Below are 20,547 nucleotides of genomic sequence, written 5' to 3'. Positions count from 1 at the left end.
ACTTAGGGTGTTACATATACCCCCTTTGGGGACTCAACGTCCTCACTGAGGTTTGCCCCACTATCGCTCAAGAGAACACGCAGAGCCGCTCTGATACCATAATGTCATGACCCAATCCAGACTTGACAAGATATTGTCTGCTTTGGGACTTAACAAGGCCCGCACGATTTTGTTTATGGGGCGGCTATACACCCTAAAACGCTTCTTACCAATTAAGGTGTGGATCACCCTTTATAAACCCAGCATCTCTCCCATGTTGCCGATGTGGGATTCGCCTTGGGTGTTACATAAAAGGGTTTATAAGAGGTGATCTACACCTTAATTGGCAAGACGTGTTTTGGGGTGTATGGGCGCCCTAGGAACAAAACCGAGTGGGTCTTGTTAAGGTCCAAAGCGCACAATATCTTACCAGGTCTGGGTTGGGTCATGACAAATGGTATTAGATCATCTCCATGCGTCCTCTTGAGCGATGGTGGGGCAAATCTCAGTGAGGACACTAAGTCCCTAAGGGGGGTGTATGTAAGACCAGAGGTGAATCCCACATCGGCAACACGGGATAGATGTTGAGTTTATAAGGGGTGATCTACACCTTAATTGGTAAGACGCATTTTGGGGCGTATGGGCGACCTAGGAACAAAATCGTACGGGTCTTATTAGACCCAAAGCGAACAATATCTTGCCAGGTCTGGGTTGGGTCATGACATTATGGTATCAGAGCAGTTCCGCGTGTCCTCTTAAAGGATGGTGGGGCAAACCTCAGCGAGGACGCTAAGTCCCCAAAGGGAGTATGTAACACCTTAGGCAAATCCCACATCGGCAAAGCACGGGAGAGATGCTGGGTTTATAAGAGGTGATTTGTACCTTAATTGGCAAGACGCGTTTTGGGGTGATTTGTACCTTAAGGCCCAAAGCGGACAATATCTTGCTAGGTCTGGATTGGGTCATGACATATACTGGCCTTTGAAGGTGAAGTTTTTGAAACAATATGCATGGTACACTTGTCGATTCATTTAGGACGAGAAGTACAATTATGTGGACTTGTTCATTACCGTTGGATGCATCCATTTGAAAGGTAAAAATAGATTTACATACCTTACTTTCAATTATATTTTTTCTGGGTGCTGGAAGTAGGGCTTGTGGACAATGAAAACTGCAGATCCAAGTGCTTCTACTTCAACCCCTATTGTTGACGACAATCCTTCTGGTGATGAAAATCAAGCATCTCAGACAAACCCAATGCCACTACCAGCACCTGGCCACTCAACAAAACCATCTTCAGCATCTTGGTTTACATTTGATGACATTCCTCGTCACAAATGGTCTGCCAGACTTCAAGAATTTGCTGCATGGATTGATCTCCAAGGAACAAAACCAAATGCTCAACCTGAAGCTGTTCTCTGAGAATTTATGGCCCGATCAACGGGTTCTTTACGAGATTGGTTAGAAAGCCTGGGAGATAAAAGCAAATGTTCTTGCCTTATATAGATACATTACGTCTGTATGCCCTTTCTGAAACACCATCTTCATACAGTCATATTTCCCAAAAGTTCCTAGAGTTTTGTCTAGAGAACCATTCACAGTTCCACCATCCTTCACCTCTTTGGAAGAATCAACAATTCTTCATTCACCTTCCTTTCAAACTCAACGAAGACATAAACCCCTCTAAAGCATCACACTCGGGTATGTCTCCTTCCGACCTCTTACTTGCTAAGCAAGAATGTTCGTGGTAAAACCTACTGATTCGGATTGGGCTTGTCAAGCCTTCTATGTTGAAAAACGATCTGAATTAGTTCGTGGTAAAAAGAGGTTAGTCATTGATTACCAGCCACTTAATACCTTTCTTAAGGATGATAAGTTTCCCCTTCCAAAAATCCAAACCCTGTTTGTCCATCTTCAAGGGGCTCGTATCTTCTCTAAGTTTGATTTAAAAGCTGGTTTTTGGCAACTTGGTATTTCACCAGTTGATCATCCCAAAACTGCCTTCTGCATCCCTGATGCCCATTACCAGTGGACTGTTATGCCTTTTGGTCTTAAGGTTGCTCCTTCGTTATTTCAAAAAGCCATGACAAAAATCTTCAGTCCTATCTTCCATCATGCTTTAGTATACATTGATGATATCTTGTTATTTTCCTCTGATCATGAGAGCCACCAGAAGCTCCTTTTGGATTTCTTTCATATTGTGCAGGAACACGGGATCATGCTTTCTAAAAAGAAAAGCAGCATAGCAAAGGAATCAATTGACTTTCTTGGCATGGTGATTAAAGATGGCCATTATCAGCATGGCCCACATATTGTAACTGAATTATTAAAGTTTCCGGACACATATCTCAACAAAAAGCAAATCCAACAATTCCTCGGGATTCTTAATTATGTTCGTGATTTTATCCCTAAAGTTACGATCCACACAAGCCAGCTGTCTCGCATGCTCCGAAAATAATGCCCTCCATGGGGACCATCACAGACAGAAGCTGTCCAACAACTAAAGGTGATAGCCTAGTAACCTCCAGACTGATGCAAGTAATGATTACTAGAGTGCCATTCTTATCAAAGAAATCCATGGCATTCATCATTTCTGTGTGCGTCATTTCTGTGCACATGCAAGCAGACAATTCAAAGATTTAGAAAAGAACTACCATGTGATCTACAAAGAGATTTTGGCAGTCAAATTTGGAATTAAAAAATTCGAATTTCATCTAATCAACCACCAATTTCTTATCAACATGGATAATTCTTCTTTTCCCCGAATCTTTGACTTAAAAAAAAGTTGCTCCCTGACAAGCAACTGCTCAGTCTCAAAAACTGGTTTGCTAAATATGATTTCACTATTGAACACATAAAAGGCAACCAAAACCTCATTCCAAACTTCCTCACACGTCCAGCTATAAATAAACCCTCACTCATTTCCTCAATTCAAATCATTCTTGTTATAGCCATGCATCACCAACTTCCTTTCAAAGCTCTCACCCAGAGAAATTTCCCCGTGAACATCTCTTTCCAATCGGCTTCCCAGTTGCAAGATTTTTCAAAGAAGTTCCTTTACAGGTATTTTTTTAATGTTCAGACAAAAACACCTGACCGTTTTCCTAACCTTTGCATGGAGCACCTGTTTCTCACGGGCCTCACTCTCTCCTCTCTGTCCATCTATGAAGATGAGCTTTGGTACATGTGGTGTCTCACCACCTTGTATGCTACAAAGCTAGTTTTCCCCGTCAAACCAGTCTTGACTCACCTTACCAATCCTGAGTTCTCACCAAACCTTCTATGGACTCTCCTCGAATGGTATTCCCTACTCACATGGTGGCGTAAACAACTCTAGAATCTGTGTACCTTTCACGGATTAGACAGAATGCCAGAGCAAGAAGCTAACATGTGGACTACAGTTTTCATTGTCCACAGGCCCTACTTCCAGCACCCAGAAACACGAGACTACTGGACGCAAGACATGACATATGAATGGAGAACTTACCCTCATCCTTATACCCTCATCCATGTACATCAGTCACCGCCGTTCTCAAAGCCTACCTCATGGAACTTAACAATGTTCCTCCACCTACCACAAACATTCACCACACCTCTATTGGACCATCACACACCCTTGAAATAATTCCAAAAACACAAGGTTGTACTCCGGGTTCAAGTTCAAGTCCTCAAGGAATCTTTGTCACGGAACAACGCCCTGATTACACCAACGTCTTATTCTAAGACGCTCAGGACCCATGGGAGGATTTTCAGTCCTTCTCCATACTGAAACTCCCCATTATACTGTCACCAACCCAGACTCTCCTGCTGCATCAACATCACAGCACATGACTGACGCTGATGAAGACAAATATCAGCAAGCTGAGGCGTATCTAGACCAGAGACAGATACGTCGGCACAAGCGCCAATATGAGAAAGAGACAGGAGACATGTCACCATCACGCTATCCATCCACTCCATGATGATAACTTGTCGCCATCACATAGCTTTTGATGCAATAAGCCCATGTGACTCCCGTTTGCTTTGAATGTTTATGTAAAAGTCTTAGTCGGTGTGCTTTACTTTTCTAAAAAGGTGTGCTTTCCTTTCTGTTTTACTTTGTCTTAAAGCACCTTCTGCTTCCGTTGTAGGGAGGAGTGAATCACAAATAAAATTACATTTTCTTTACATCATGTTTCCCTAAACCCTTTTTCTCTCTTCTAGGACTCAAAGAAATTATTTAGGTTAATAATGATACACTCACCTCTAACTTTTTAAACTGAGTATGCTCTGCACTTGCCTTAAGCCTAAGGATCCTGTGCATCAGAAAGGTCCTGTTTTATCCTCCAAAACTGATTTTTGTAAAATGAAATTGTTTTCTCACAACGTTCACCCTCTTTGAAGGCCAAGAGTGCCGTGTTTTCGGGTGGTATCGTGAAAAACTGTTTTCACAAATGCTTTTCGGTTTTTGGTATTTGACGGATAAGTGTATATCGGCTGGAAACCAGAACTTGCGGGCCATTGGCCCTAAGGACAAACTTTGTTCTGTTATAGATCTGGTGTAACAACACCACGTACAATTACCGCCTATAGGCAGATGAAGGAATATAAAGGATATGTTTGAAATCGCAGAAGACCTGAAGATTGTATTACAAAATGCTATCTTAGAGAAGAATGTGTAGCATTTTGTAGTGGTTATATCCAACAACGAATCGAAGTGAATACTAAAGAGCTTCGTAATGATGATGATTTCCCTATGGTGTAATTCTTGAAGGTCGTCCAATTTCAAGAGGCACATTGTTATGTATTATTCAATACAACAGTTGTTGAACTGTACTTAGGTAAGACTTTGATTATAAATTTTAATATTACTATTTTAGCTATTATTTGGTTTGAGTGACTAACTTGTTTTTTTTTTAAAATAAGATGCATCTGGAGGAGTTAAAGCAATCAAATAAATGTCTTGCAAAAAATCCTAATTTACTTTGGAAGTAACATTATTAAATATTATAACTTCTTTCTTGCAACTGTACAGATTGAATTTTAAATATAAATAACTTATTTCTTACTTGTATGAATAAGGACTTTGATACATTAAAGTGGCTTGCATATGGTCCCATAATCAATGCAAAAAGTTATTCTGGATGTATTACTAAGGGCCAAAGATTCCACACAAGAGAAATTGAAAAGGCAATATAGGATAATGGGGTTTCAATATAAGCTACAACTATATGCAAAGCCAAGAAACAAATCTTCCTATCTATGGATTTTCCTTAGAAGGGTATCCAGTATATCTTGACAAAGTCAACGGTCACTTTTTATGGGATGTTCCAGAAGCCCATATGTGTAATCCAAATTGTCTCTGTCTAGATGACACAGATGACGACGAAGACTTTGAAACCATGAAAAGAAGGAGAAGGAGAAAGAAAAAGTCTCCTACTCCTAAAACTCCATGTCGGCCCTATTCTTCAGGACCACCAGATGATCCAGAACCAGACCAACCTTTACCAATCTATAAGAAAGTTCTCAGGCAAATAGAAAAAGAGTCCTTATCTGACCCTATTCCTGCACAACCAAAAATCAAGTCATGCATGATGTTTTCATCCTCTAGCCAATCATACCAAGAATCCTTTCCTCCACTTGAAAGACATACAGATCCACAAACCAAAGTTGTCTCTCAACCTTATGTTCAATCACCAATCACAACCTTAGGACAATCAGAAGTACCAAACAGTATGAAGCAGTACTGAATTGGCAAACCCAAAATGCCAGCGCTCAAAACCAAGCTCTCCACCATCTTGGAAAAAAGATTGACAAAGTGGCATCACATGTGTCACAAACTGATGAGAACCATCAAGGGAATACCATTAAAGCTTCAAGTGATCCTTTGCACAATCATGGAGGCCCAATTACAAGAGCTAGAGCCAAAAAGATGCAAGCTGCATTAAATGGATTAATTGAGAAAAAATGGATTGAAAATGCAATTCAAGATGCAAGACATCATGAATTGGGCTTGGAGAGAAGACAAGGCATTGTGGGCATTATTCAAGCTATTGGGCAGCCAAATACACAATTTGGAACAAATGCAAAAAGGGCAAATTCGGAATAAATCTGGTATTGATTGAGCCAGAATTAATGTCCAAGCTATATACCGTTGGAAAGATAATTATGTTAGCTTTCCAATGCATTTTACAGAGCTAGATTTGGAGTTCTCTAGAAGGAGTTATGATCAATTTATTACAGCTTGAGGCTTGGGAATTCAAACGACTCCTTTGATTATTCAACTTCATTTATTTGTTGTGTCAAGTTTATCAATGGGTTAGATAAGTCTATCATTAATAATGGTGGGTTGGTGAAGGCTTTTAAAGCACCCTTTGACCAACCTATACTTGGAGGGTTGTTCCAATGTTTCCATTTGTATTTTTAGGATCTTGGGCACCTTGCTATGTATGACAATTAAGAGATTAATGTTATTTGAATTTGAAAGATTATTCTTTCTTTCGTTCTTTTGAGAACTAGTGAACTTATCAAGAATTTGCATTCTTGTGGCGTTCCAAATTTAGACTTATCACACAACTTCTCATCTATTTCTTGAGTGTGGCGTCAATATCATTCTCTATACCTTTGGTTCATGCTTTCTTAAGCATTGGGTCAAGGTTTTGTTTGTCATAAATTAGTTTAGAACTTTCTTGGGAAGTTGAAACTACAATTTAAGTGTGAGTTTCAAAGTTTCATTGTGGGATTCATATCATTTGGTATCAGAGCTAGTTTCTAATCAGGTTTGAATGTCTTATTTATTTTTCTTATCAAAAAGAAAAAAAGAAAAAAAAAAGAGAAAAACGTACAAAAAAAAGATTACAAAAGGATTTAAGTATTTCTACTGTCATCAAATTGAATTTTAGTTATTCATTTTCCTTGACATAGTTTACACACATATCAATTGTGTTGCTTCACTTGCTTGCTTTCCTTTCTTCAATTTCCTTTTCATTCTTTGTGCTCTCTTAATTTCTTTTCTTTGTTAGTGTGCTGGATTGTCATATTTGGTGTGCCACTTGGGTTTTTTTTCTTGATTGTGTTTATTTAGTTCAATAAAGAACTGAAAGAGAGAATTAAGTGTGATAAGTGTATATCGGCTGGAAACCAAAGTGTGCGGACTACTAGTCCAAAGGAGATTTAAATATCTTGGCTTGCCAAGGATCTCATCACTCTGGTGTAACAACGCCACGTACAACTACCCACTGTTATCAGAGCCACACTTCAAGTTGAGGTGGTATCATTAGTAATTTGAATAATCTTATTTGATCTCCTAGAAGAAGATTCATCATCCATGGAAACAAACACATCTTCAACTTCTACATCCTCTTCATCTCATATTTCTCTTTCTTCTACTCTCTCTCTTCCCAAATCATGCTCTAAACACACTTATCCAGTTAATACCAAATCCGAGATCGTTAGAGGGAAAAGGCCAATTTGTGTGTTAAACACGAGAGTTAAGTGACATCAAATTGAGTGAAACACGTGAGGGAGTGTTGTGAGGTCTTTTTGCTAACATTCTTTTCAGATCACAAATATGTCAAAAGATCAAGAAGCTATAGACCAATCAATTATGCTCAAGGCCATGCAACAACAATTTGAGCGCATGAATCTGATGTTTGGAGAGATCCATGACAAATTAGAGAGGCAAGACACTGTCATAGCCAATCTACAAAGGGGGCAACAACTAATAGCTCCTAATGTAAGAGGTAATCAAGGGCGTGCTGCCATGGGAGAAGAAGATGGTGATGACTTAGATAATTTTGATGACCAGGCCACTGTTGACATGTGTGGAAGAGATGATAGAAGGGCAAGACGTATAGATCATGATTTGGGGAGTATCAAACTAAAAATTCCTTCTTTTCAAGGTAAAAATGATCCGGAAGTTTATTTGGAGTGGGAAAAAAAGGTGGAGCTAGTATTTGATTGCCACAACTACTCTGAGGAGAAAAAGGTAAAACTAGTTGCTGTTGAATTTACTGATTATGCTATTATTTGGTGGGATCAACTTGTTTTGAGTAGGAGAAAAAATTGTGAAAGGCCTATAAACACTTGGGAGGAGATGAAGGCCATCATGAGGAGGAGATTTGTTCCTAGTCATTATTATAGGGAGCTGCACCAAAGGCTTCAAAGTCTTACACAAGGTTCTAGAAGTGTGGAAGATTACCACAAGGAGATGGAAATAATCATGATTCGAGCAAACATTGAAGAAGAACGAGAGTCCACTATGGCAAGATTTTTAATGGTTTAAATCAAGATATTAATAATGTGGTTGACTTGCAACACTATGTTGAGTTGGAAGACATGGTTCACATGGCCATGAAAGTGGAACGACAACTGAAAAAGAAAGGTTCCACTGGAACCAATTTGGGTTCATCTTCCTTATGGAAGTCAAAATGGAGCAAAGATGAAAAGGCTATTTTAAAGCCTAAGATTGAGCCATTCAAGGATCATAAAGAGGGAGGCAACCAAAGCAAAGGTAAATCTGGTTCCCAACACTCTAGAAATAGAGATATTAAGTGTTTTAAATGTTTGGGGACAGGTCATATTGCATCTCAATGCCCAAATAAGAGAGTAATGATCTTGAGGGATGATGGAGATGTTGAAACCGAGAGTGAATCAGATGATGAACCTATGCCACCTTTGGAGGATGCTAATGATGGTGTAGAGTATCCTGTTGATGGTAAATTGATGGTTGTTAGGTGTGCTCTCAACGTGCAAGTAAAAGAAGATGCAGAGGTACAATGTGATAACATCTTTCATACTAGATGCCACATCAAAGATAAGGTATGTAGTATGATAATTGATGGTGGAAGTTGTACTAATGTGGCTAGCACTAGTTTAGTTGAAAAATTGAATTTGAAAACTTTGAAACATCCTAGGCCATATAAGCTACAACGGCTGAATGATTGTGGGGAAGTTAAAGTAAATAAACAAGTGCTGGTTTCATTCTCTATTGGGAGATATAAGGATGAAGTTCTATGTGATGTAGTACCCATGCATGCTGGACACATTCTTTTGGGGCGACCTTGGCAATATGATAGGCGTGTAACACATGATGGTTACTTAAATAGATATTCTTTTGTAATGAATAAAAAGCAAATCACTCTTGCACCATTAACACCTAGGCAAGTGTACGAGGATCAAATGTCAATACAAAAAGAGAGTGATACAAAAAAAGAAAATGAGAGTACAAAAGAAAGAGAGATTGAGAGAAAAACAAGTGAAAAGATAGAAAAAAATATTGTTGAGAGAAAAGAGAGGCAGCAAGTGAACTTGTTTGCAAAAGAGAGTGAGGTTAAGAGGGCTTTCTTTTCAAAACAGCCTATCGTTGTACTTTTTTGCAAAGAGGCTTGTTTACATACTAATGAGCTTAACTTTTCCTTGCCTAGTGCTATTGTGACTCTTTTGCAGGACTTTGATGATGTGTTTCCAAATGAAGTCCCTAATGGTTTGCCACCTATTAGGGGAATTGAGCATCAAATAGACTTAGTCCCTGGAGCTACCATTCCTAATAGACCCGCATATAGAAGTAACCCTGAGGAGACAAAGGAGCTTCAAAGGCAAGTTGAAGAACTCTTGGCAAAGGGATATGTGAGGGAGAGCATGAGTCCATGTGCGGTACCACTCATATAAATCACTGTAAAGTATCGACATCTTATTCCTAGACTTGATGACATGCTTGATGAATTGCATGGTTCTTGTGTGTTTAGTAAAATTGATCTTAAAAGTGGATATCATCAAGTTAGGATTAGAGAGGGAGATGAGTGTAAAACTGCCTTTAAAACAAAATATGGTTTATATGAGTGGTTAGTGATGCCATTTGAGTTATCTAATGCACCTAGCACTTTTATGAGGTTAATGAACCATGTTTTGCATGCTTTTATTGGTAAATTCGTAGTTGTCTATTTTGATGATATTTTGATCTATAGCAAAGGCTTAGATGAACACATTGAACATTTGCAAAGTGTATTGACTGTTTTAAGGAAGGAAAAGTTATATGCTAATTTGAAGAAGTGTTCCTTTTGTACAAATCAGATTGTTTTTCTTGGTTATGTTGTAAGTGCTAAAGGAATTGAGGTTGATGAAGAGAAGGTAAAGGCTATTAAAGAGTGGCCTACACCTAAAAGTGTAAGTGAGGTAAGAAGTTTTCATGGTTTGGCTAGTTTTTATAGAAGATTTGTGAAAGATTTTAGCGCCCTTGCTGCACCATTGACTGAAATTGAAAAGAAACATGTGGGATTTAAGTGGGGTAGTGAACAAGAAAGGGCATTTAATCTAATTAAGGAGAAATTGGTTTCTGCACCATTACTCGCTTTACCCGATTTTGCTAAAACTTTTGAAATTGAGTGTGATGCTTCAGGTATAGGTATTGGAGTTGTTTTGATGCAAGAAGGGCGTCCGATTGCTTATTTTAGTGAGAAATTGAGTGGAGCAGCCCTAAACTATCCTACATATGACAAGGAGATGTATGCATTGGTAAGAGCATTAGAAACTTGGCAACACTATCTTCTACCTAAAGAGTTTGTTATACACACTGATCACTAGTCCTTCAAGCATTTGAAAGGGCAAGGTAAGTTGCATAAGAGACATGCCAAATGGGTTGAATTTATTGAACCATTTCCCTATGTGATCAAATACAAACAAGGTAAGGAGAATGTGGTGGCTGATGCATTATCTAGGATTTGCACTTATCTCTACATTAAATGCAAAGTTGTTAGGCTAATGTGTTTAAAGAATTATATGTTAATGATCCTGATTTTGCTAATGTGTTTAATGCTTGTGAGAAAGTTTCATTCAGTAAGTTCTATAGGCATGATGGGTTCTTATTTAGAGAAAATAAATTGTGTGTGCCTAATAGTTGTTTGCGTGAAGCTCATGGGGGAGGTTTAATGGGACATTTTGGCATTGCAAAGACTTTAGATGTTTTAAAAGAACACTTCTTTTGGCCACATATGAAACGTGATGTTGAAAGAATATGTGAGAAGTGTATCACTTGTAAACATGCTATGTCTAGAGTTTTACCCCATGGATTGTATAATCCTCTACCCATACCTAGTGGACCTTGGGTTGATATTTCTATGGACTTTGTTTTGGGTTTACCTAGGTCAAAAAGGGGAAAGGATTCTGTTTTTGTTGTTGTTGATAGGTTTTCAAAGATGGCACATTTCATTCCATGTCACAAAACTAATGATGCAACAAACATAGCTAATTTATTTTTCAAGGAAATAGTCAGATTGCATGGAGTACCAAGGAGCATAGTTTTAGATCGAGATGCTAAGTTCTTGAGCCACTTTTGGAAAACTTTTGTTTTCTACTACTGATGTTATAAATAGAACTCTGTCTACTTTGTTGCGTGCCGTTATTCAAAAGAACTTGAAAACTTGGGAAGAATGTTTGCCACATGTTCAATTTGCTTACAATAGAACTGTCCATTCAGCTACTAAATTTTCACCATTTGAGATTGTATATGGTTTTAATCCATTAACTCCTTTGGATTTATTACCTTTACCTATTGATGAGCGTGCTATTATGGATGGTAAAAAGAAAGCTGAATTTGTCAAGCAATTACATGAGAGAACGCGACAACACATAGAAAAGAGAACTGAACAATATGCTACTCAAGCCAACAAAGGACGTAAGCAAGTGGTTTTTCAGCCTGGAGATTGGGTGTGGGTGCATTTGAGAAAGGAGAGGTTCCCAGCACAAAGGCGTTCCAAGTTGCTTCCAAGGGGAGATGGTCCATTTCAAGTGGTTGCACGGATCAATGACAATGCCTACAAATTGGATCTTCTTGGTGAGTATAATGTAAGTGCTACTTTTAATGTTTCTGATCTTTCTCCTTTCGATGTAGGTGAAGATTTGAGGACGAATCCTTTTGAAGAGAGGGGGAATGATGAGAACCATCAAGGGAATACCATTAAAGCTTCAAGTGATCCTTTGCACATTCATGGAGACCCAATTACAAGAGCTAGAACCAAAAAGATGCAAGCTGCATTAAATGGATTAATTGAGAAAAAATGGATTGAAAATGCAATTCAAGATGCAAGACATCATGAATTGGGCTTGGAGAGAAGATAAGGCATTGTGGGCATTATTCAAGCTACTGGACAGCCAAATACACAATTTGGATCAAATGCAAAAAGGGCAAATTCGGAATAAATCTGGTATTGATTGAGCCAGAATTAATGTGCATGCTATATACCGTTGGAAAGATAATTAAGTTAGCTTTCCAATGCATTTTACAGAGCTGGATTTGGAGTTCTCTAGAAGGAGTTATGATCAATTTATTACAGCTTGTTCAGGCTTGGGAATTCAAACGACTCCTTTGATTATTCAACTTCATTTATTTGTTTTGTGTCAAGTTTATCAATGTGTTAGGTAAGTCTATCATTAATAATGGTGGGTTGGTGAAGGCTTTTAAAGCACCCTTTGACCAAGCTATACTTGGAGGGTTGTTCCAATGTTTCCATTTATATTTTTAGGATCTTGGGTTTCTTTTAGCCTATTTAAACTCAGCAACCTTGCTATGTCTGACAATTAAGAGGTTAATGTTATTTGAATTTGAAATATTATTCTTTCTTTGGTTCGTTTGAGAACTAGTGAACTTATCAAGAATTTGCATTCTTGTGGCGTTCCAAATTTAGACTTATCACTCACCTTCTCATCTATTTCTTGAGTGTGGCATCAATATCATTCTCTATACCTTTGGTTCATGCTTTTCTTAAGCATTGGGTCAAGGTTTTGTTTGTCATAAATCAGTTTAGAACTTTCTTGGGAAGTTGAAACTACAATTTAAGTGTGAGTTTCAAAGTTTCATTGTGGGATTCATATCACAAACAGAAACAAAGGTGGACACAATCAATGCTCGGCTTGAACATATTTATTCAAATCTCCAGAACAGAATCTCTGAACTAGATATTGATCTCAGAACGATGACAAACAATCATATTTGGGGTCCAGAATTCAATAAAAAAGAAGCAGAGATTAGAAAGCTAAAAGCAGAACTGGCCAGAATTGATGCTGATAAAGCACAACCTTCCCTTTTCACCTAAACATTGTCCATACCTATACCTGCACCATTATTCACATCATACCAACCTTTTTACAATTCTCCTAAACAGTCAACTTATGACCAATTCTTTGGTCTTTCTCATCTCCATTCCACAAACCCAAATATTCCTCCCATTCCACCCACAAGCCTTCCTCACCAAAAAAACCCAAATCAAAAGTAAAAATTTCAAAAGCTCCACCCAAGGAAGATCTTCAAATCCCAAAAGACTCTCTGAAAGCAACTCCTGAACCTCCAAAGAAAGACAAAGCTCTAGCTTACCAATACCATTACCAACAAATTGATCACCAGAACAATGACTCAGATCCAACTTCAGAAGAAAGTTCATCATCCTCTAACGATCTTAGTTCATCTGAACAGACTTCTTCAGATTCAAAATCCCAATATGCAGATATTTTCTAGTCTCTTAATGGCCACAAAAACTGAAGATCCAAGTACATCTACTCCTGTTGTAGATGAATATTCTGATGACAATAATGATGATCAAGGCTCACAAACAGAACCGGTTCCACCAGTTCCTCCAATTTCTGAGAATTCTTCAAAACCATCCTCTTCACCATGGTTTACATTTGATGACATTCTTCGTCACAAATGGCAGGCACAACATCAAGAATTTGCTGCATGGATTGATGTATAAATGACAAGACCTCATGCACAGTCTTAGAATGTTCTTCGTGAATTTTGTTCCATATTCATTGGTTCATTGTGAGATTAACCACCATTCATATAGCTCTTGCAGTTGTTTATGAGCAATTTATTGGAGAACCAGCAGCATCAACTGAAGCATCCAGAAAAGAATACCACCAGATGAAATGTTGTTCTCTCAAACAACATCACTTGGAAATGCATTACAAAAGAATGAGCATGCTTTATTACAAATTGAATGGATTCAATGATCCATCTTTAAAGGATGTCTTTGCTGCATCTTTACCTCCTAAACTCCAGCCAGAGCTTCAAAGACAATTGACAGCCTTTAATCTTGACATAGCCAATGTCTCACTTGGAAAAATCTTTCAATTAACCATGCTATGCCTTGACAAAATTTGTGAAAAAAAAGATTTCTTCAAATATCTTATTGAACACAAAGAACCCTTTGCCTCAGCTTGCAAAAAACCCTATCTCAAAATCCAGTGCAAAGATGACAAAAAGTGCACTTGTCTGACAAACAAGAAAAAGCACTTTCAGAAACACTTCCACAAATCCTCTTCCAAAAAACCAAAGAAGCCTTAAAAATACTTCAAAAAGAAGGAAACAAAAATCCTCCCAGTTCAGAAAGAAGAAACACAATCGTTGTTTTATTTGCAAAAAGTGCAGACATTTTGCCCGCAATTGCCCAAATAAGTCAGCTAAAGTTGTTCGTCTTATCCAGCACTTACAGCAATCTTCCATGCTTTTTGACAATGAAGATATTGAATCCAACTTCTCAGAACAGTTAGAAAAAGATGATCATACAGCCTTCATTCTTGCAGAATCAACAGATTCCAAAACAGATGAAATTTCTGTTATCTTAACTATTCAAGAAATTAACTAGGTCCACTCTAAACTCATTGGTCCTTCGGTTAAAATCTTAGTCATTCCTTCTAAATTCCATAAACTTGTCTCAGTCATTGGTTGCCTTGATACTGGTGCACAGCGCAGTATGCTCAATCTTAAAGTTCTTCCTCCTGATTATTGGGAAAACCATACTGAATACTTCAGAGCTGCAAATGGAAAAGTTTTTGAAACCTCTCTCATTACCAAAAAAATAGTTCTTTCCAAACTGTATCATTTGGTAAAAACTCGTTGGTTCAGATTTACCAGACAAAGATCTCCTCATATGATTTGATATTCTCCAACTGGTAAAAAACCTTTTTATTACACCAACAGGGATTAAATTTAAACAGATGTTTATGCCTTATACATATGTTCTTCGTCTGTATACACTATCAGATACAGCTCCTTCTTACACCTCCATCTCCCAAAAGTTCCTTGAACTTTGTCCTGAAAATCATTCCCAGTTTACTCATCCATCACCACTTTGGAAAAATAAAAAAAATTTCATACATCTTCCATTCAAACTCAATGAAGATGTTAATCCCACAAAAGCAACCCATTCAAGGATGCCTCCATCTAATCTCTCTCTTGCCAAGCAAGAATGCACTCAATTGCTTCGGCAAGGCCTTATAGAACCCACTACTTCAGATTGGGCTTGTCAAGCCTTCTATGTTGAAAAATGATCTGAATTAGTTCGTGAAAAAAAGAGATTAGTCATTGATTACCAGCCACTTAATGCTTTCCTTAAAGATGATAAGTTTCCCCTTCCAAAGATCCAGTCCCTATTCATTCATCTTCAATGTGCAAAGGTTTTTTCAAAGTTTGATCTTAAAGCTGGTTTTTGGCAACTTGGCATTTTGCCAGAAGACCGTCCCAAAACAACCTTTTGTATTCTTGATGCTCATTATCAGTGGACAGTCCTACCCTTCAATCTCAAAGTTGCTCCCTCATTATTTCAAAAAATAATGGTTAAGATCTTTTCTCCGATCCTCCATCATGCTTTGATCTACATTGATGAATACATCAACGGCTCCTTTCAGATTTCTTGGAAATCGTTCAGACACATGGCATCATGCTTTCTGAAAAGAAAAGCAGCATAGGAAAGAATCTATTGATTTTCTTGGCATGATCTTAAAAGATGGCCACTACCATCCAGGACCACATATCGCAGCAGAATTATTAAAGTTTCCAGACACAGATCTCAACAAAAAGCAAATTCAACAGTTCCTTAGAATTGTTAATTATGTCAGAGACTTTATTCCTAAAGTTGTGGTCCACACAAGCCAGCTATCATGCATGCTTAAAAAAAAGACTCCACCATGGGGTCCAGCCCAGACAGAAGCAGTAAAGCAGCTAAAAAAGATAGCCCAGTCACATCCTCCACTCAAAATTCCCACTACAGGCCAACGCATTCTCCAGACAGATGCTAGTGATGATTTTTGGAGGGCCATCCTTTTGGAAAAGATAGGTGACTCAGAGTCCTATTACGCCCATGCAAGCGGACAGTTCAAAGACTCAGAAAAGAATTATCATGTGATCTACAAGGAAATTCTCGCGGTCAAGTATGGAATCAAGAAATTTGAATTTCATCTCATCAACCACAATTTCCTCATCAAAATGGACAACAGTTCTTTTCCAAAGATCTTTGACTTCAAGAACAAATTGCTTCATGACAAGCAATTACTCAATTTAAAGACATGGTTTGCAAAGTATGATTTCACAGTCCATCTATAAATAGACATGTTCCCGTCTCTTCCATCAAAATCATCCCAGTTATAGCCATGTATCGATCACTTCCCTTCAAAGCTTTAACTCAAAAAGCCTTTTAAACCTCACTTTCAGATCAGCCTTCCAAATCCAGGACTTTGATAAAAAATTCCTTTACAGGTATTTCATGAATGTCCATAGAACCAAACCAGAAAGATTTCCCTCTTTATGTTTAGAACACATGTTCTTCACTGGTTTCACCATCGTTCCCAGCCTCACCATCTTTGAAGATGAGTTATGGTACATGTGGTGTCTCACAGTTCTGTTTGCTACAAAACTTATTCTTCCAGTCTTACCAACTCTTAGGCATATCTCCACACCAGATCATGCGTCCACACTTCTCTGGACACTCCTTGAATGGTTTTCACCACTCACCTGGTCGCGTAAGCAATTACAGAATCTCTCTAACTTTCATGAGTTAGATAGGATTCCAGATCAAGAAGCAAATATGTTTACTTCGGTATTCATAGTCCACAGACCATACTTCCAACACCCTGAAACCAAAGACTACTAGACACAGGACATGGCATATGAATGGAAAACGTTCCCACATCCTTTCCCTCTCAACGATGATCCTACAATCATCTCCACTCTCAAAGCCTATTTGTTAGAACCCCTCTCCTCTCTCTGCAAATGAAGCTCTCTAGAGAAAGAAAAAGAATAACGAATTAAATTTGTTCATTTTGAAACATTCACCATACCACGAACCCAGACATGTACTCCAGGATCCAGCTCCAGTCCTCATGGAATTCTTGTCCGAGAACAAAGACCTGACTACATCAATGTTCTCTTCCAAGACGCCCAAGACCCTTGGGAAGATTTTAAATCCTTACTTCCATCACCAGAGACTCAGTACTCAGTCATTGAACTAGGTTCTTCGTCCACTCCAACTCCAGCACAAAGAAAAGAAATTCCAGATCTAGTTGAAGACTATCTGATCTACCACGAGATTTGCAAAGCAAAAGAAGATTATGAAAATGACACTGGTGACGTGTCACCGTCCAGATTTCCCTCCACTCCATAATAGCTTCACATGGCTATAGAATCATCCGATAATCTGGGCTTTTCCTGCTTTTAATAAATGAAAGGGGTCATGTCTTGTCTAAAGTGTGTTTTAGCTTTTTATGCTTTTAAGAGTGAATTATTATTTTCTTTTGTCATTTGCTTTAAAGAAAGATAAGGGTCCTATCTTATCTTTGCTTTTATGGCTCTATTTAAGAGCTCTTCCGTCTTTGTAAAATTCAGATTGCCATCAATAATATTTCGAAGTTTTTCATAAAAACTCTATGGCTTACTAAGCTTTTCTTCTTCTTCTGGGTAACGAAGAAAACACTTGGGTTATTAAATTAAGAACGTTCATCTCTATTTTCTATACTAAGTATGCTCTACACTTGCCTTTCTTAAAAGATCCTGTGTATAAGAAAGTCCTGATTTATTTATAAAACCGATTTGAAATAAAAATGTTTTCTCACAACGTTCGCCCTCTTTGATGGTCAGAAGTGACCTGTTTTTCGGGTGGTATCATGATCAATGGTTTTTGTTTTTTGGGTTTTATATCTCAGGGATAATTGGTATATTGGCTGGAAACCAAAACTTGGGGACTACTGTTCCAAAGGATAGTCTTAGTACCATCATAGTTCAAGTGTAACAACGCCACATACCCATCCTAGTGATTACCACAACTTTTAGATTCCACTATTTAAGTATGATTGGGCAAACAAGGGTCAAGGGCATGGAAAACAAGTATTTTACTCTAGAGATAGTAATTCTTCTAATTGGTATGTTTTACTAAAGGCATCGCCAAGAGGTTACTATGAGTTGGAGATGTATGATGAGAACGAGGATACAACTCGCATGCTTGAAAATATGCTTGATAAGAACATTGAAGATGATAATGAAGGAGCTACTTATGGGAGGATTGACTATGAGGACATTTTGGTTTGATTTATGTAACTACTTTTTGTTTTGGTGTGGTTAATGTATATATGAACTATTACTTTATGGTTTGGTGTGATTTATGTATATTTGCAGCTGTAATAATGCGGCTTGTTGGTAAGAGTTCTGTTTCTCGTAAGTTTATCTTATTTTATTTTATTTTTCCTAAAGAGATTTGATAACAGATTTTTTATATTAATTAATTTTTTTGTCCAATTAACAGGTCATTTTGAAGATCGATTGATTATAATGAATGAGATGCATGATGAAGGTTTGCATTCACCTGCATTGAAATAAAAAAATAAAAGGGTCTTACCAAATTGAAGAACAGTGCTATGGATGGTGATAAAGTGGAGGTCAGAGGTCAACCTATTGATGAGGGATCTATCTCATTATCATCTTGTTTAGGACCTCTTGTACGAGAGCATGTATCGTATACAATTTCATATTGGAGGAAACTTCTTTTGAATTTGAAATAAGTATTATGGGAATGTATTAAGGTATGTAGCTATATTGTAATTTAAGTATATATCATTTGGATGAAAATACATAATTGAATGGAAATTAAAATTATTTTATATTTTCATTTAAATATACATTGCAAAAGAGGTACAAATTGGATGAACAATGGCAAAGAGCTTATGTGTTCCAAGAGATGGCTGGGCTTTGGAGGGCTTCAAAATCAAGGCTAGTTCAGAAGATGTTAAAGGCAAAAAATGAACAAGAGAGAATGATGTTAAGACCTGATAACATCTCATCAATAAGCGAGTGGAAAAGTTTTGTGAAAGAAAAAAACAAGTGAAAATTTTAAGGTAAGTGTATTACTATATTAAAATATGTAATTATGTTACTGAACAAAGTTTATTCATCCGTGCAGGAAAGAAGTGAAGGATTTAAAAAGATCATGAAGAAACAAATCCCACAAACAACAGTTCGTAGAGGACTTGCTAGAATGACAGAAGATATGGTAAAAGAAAAAATCTTTTGTAATAGAATTTTAGCTGACCAATCATTTTTAAACTATTTTCTATTATAGAAAAAAAAAGTAGTGGAAAAACTGAAGTGCCTAGAGTTCATCTATGGATACGAGCACATACAAAAAAGAACGCTCAACCCGTGAACATTCAAGCTGGAGAGACTATTGTAAGAATATCTATTTATTCAATTGTTATGCTTGTTTTTATCATCTTTTCTTGATGAATATTACTTTTAAATAAATTTTCAGGATAAATTAAAAGAAACTTCGCAAGACCCATCATGACATTCTTCAAATAATCTAAGAGATTATGCTCTCTCAAGTTCTTGGGCCTGACAATTTTCTAGGCCATCTATTTAGGTATTCTTTTAATTCCTTTTCTTTTTTACAATGACCTTATATTTTTAAGTTCGCTTGCAAATATGATCTAGTTTACCACTATGAGAAAGTAATTTTGCATTTTTCTACTTTGAGAAAGTTCTGAATTTTTTATTTTTTTGTTATGCAAAATTGTCCTTTTTAGGTTATCTTCTTGGTTCAATTTTTCCTCGAGTAGTTATTTTGAAAAATAGTTGTTTTGTTCATTTTTACTACGAGCCATACACCAAGGTTTCACTATTGCCATATGTGTTTGAAATGTTAATCTTGGTGGGTTGTGATTTGGCTTATTGCTTATCATTATGTTATTTCATTTTTTCTTGATAAATGAAAAAAAAAATTCCTCTTATGATACAAATATTCATATTCATTACTTTGAATTTTCAATATTGTTATTTTTATTTGTACATATCAATGAGTCATTATTTTATTTGTCATTTTTAAAGCATCATTATCAAGTCTTTTTATTATCATAATGTAACTATGTTTTTGTTTTAAATTCATGATGCAGGCTGTAAAGATTTATGTATATTTTGTAAAGAGTAGAAGGCAAGTTGTGGATGTTATGGGTAACTTAAGGGATAAAAAATTGCAAGTATGACATAAACATACTTAATTTTTTGTGTAAGTCTCTTTGTATACTTTGATGTACATGATCATGTGATTTCGGATGCTTATATATAGTTATAGTGATGAAATATATGGCATCTAAATTTTTTGCATGAAAGGAATAATAGATTACACGTCAAATGGTTTAGCATTTGAGACTTAAAATTATATTTGGTGAATAAACATTTTGATACGAATTTATCAACTAAATTGATTATATTGAACAGCCATTAAAAAATACTATTTTATTTACCAACATTCATAACTTTTTACAAATGCTACTATA

General features: G+C 37.0%; 1 pseudogene; it reads left to right on the top strand.

Annotated features, from left to right (window-relative positions):
* Window positions 1-8,053: 8,053 nt before the first annotated feature.
* Window positions 8,054-18,400, top strand: LOC112098000 (annotated as a pseudogene).
* Window positions 18,401-20,547: the final 2,147 nt, after the last annotated feature.

This window comes from Citrus clementina, unplaced genomic scaffold (assembly GCF_000493195.1).
Source record: "Citrus clementina cultivar Clemenules unplaced genomic scaffold, Citrus_clementina_v1.0 scaffold_5, whole genome shotgun sequence".
Classification (NCBI taxonomy): Eukaryota; Viridiplantae; Streptophyta; class Magnoliopsida; order Sapindales; family Rutaceae; genus Citrus; species Citrus x clementina.
This window is presented reverse-complemented; position numbering and strand designations above follow the sequence as displayed.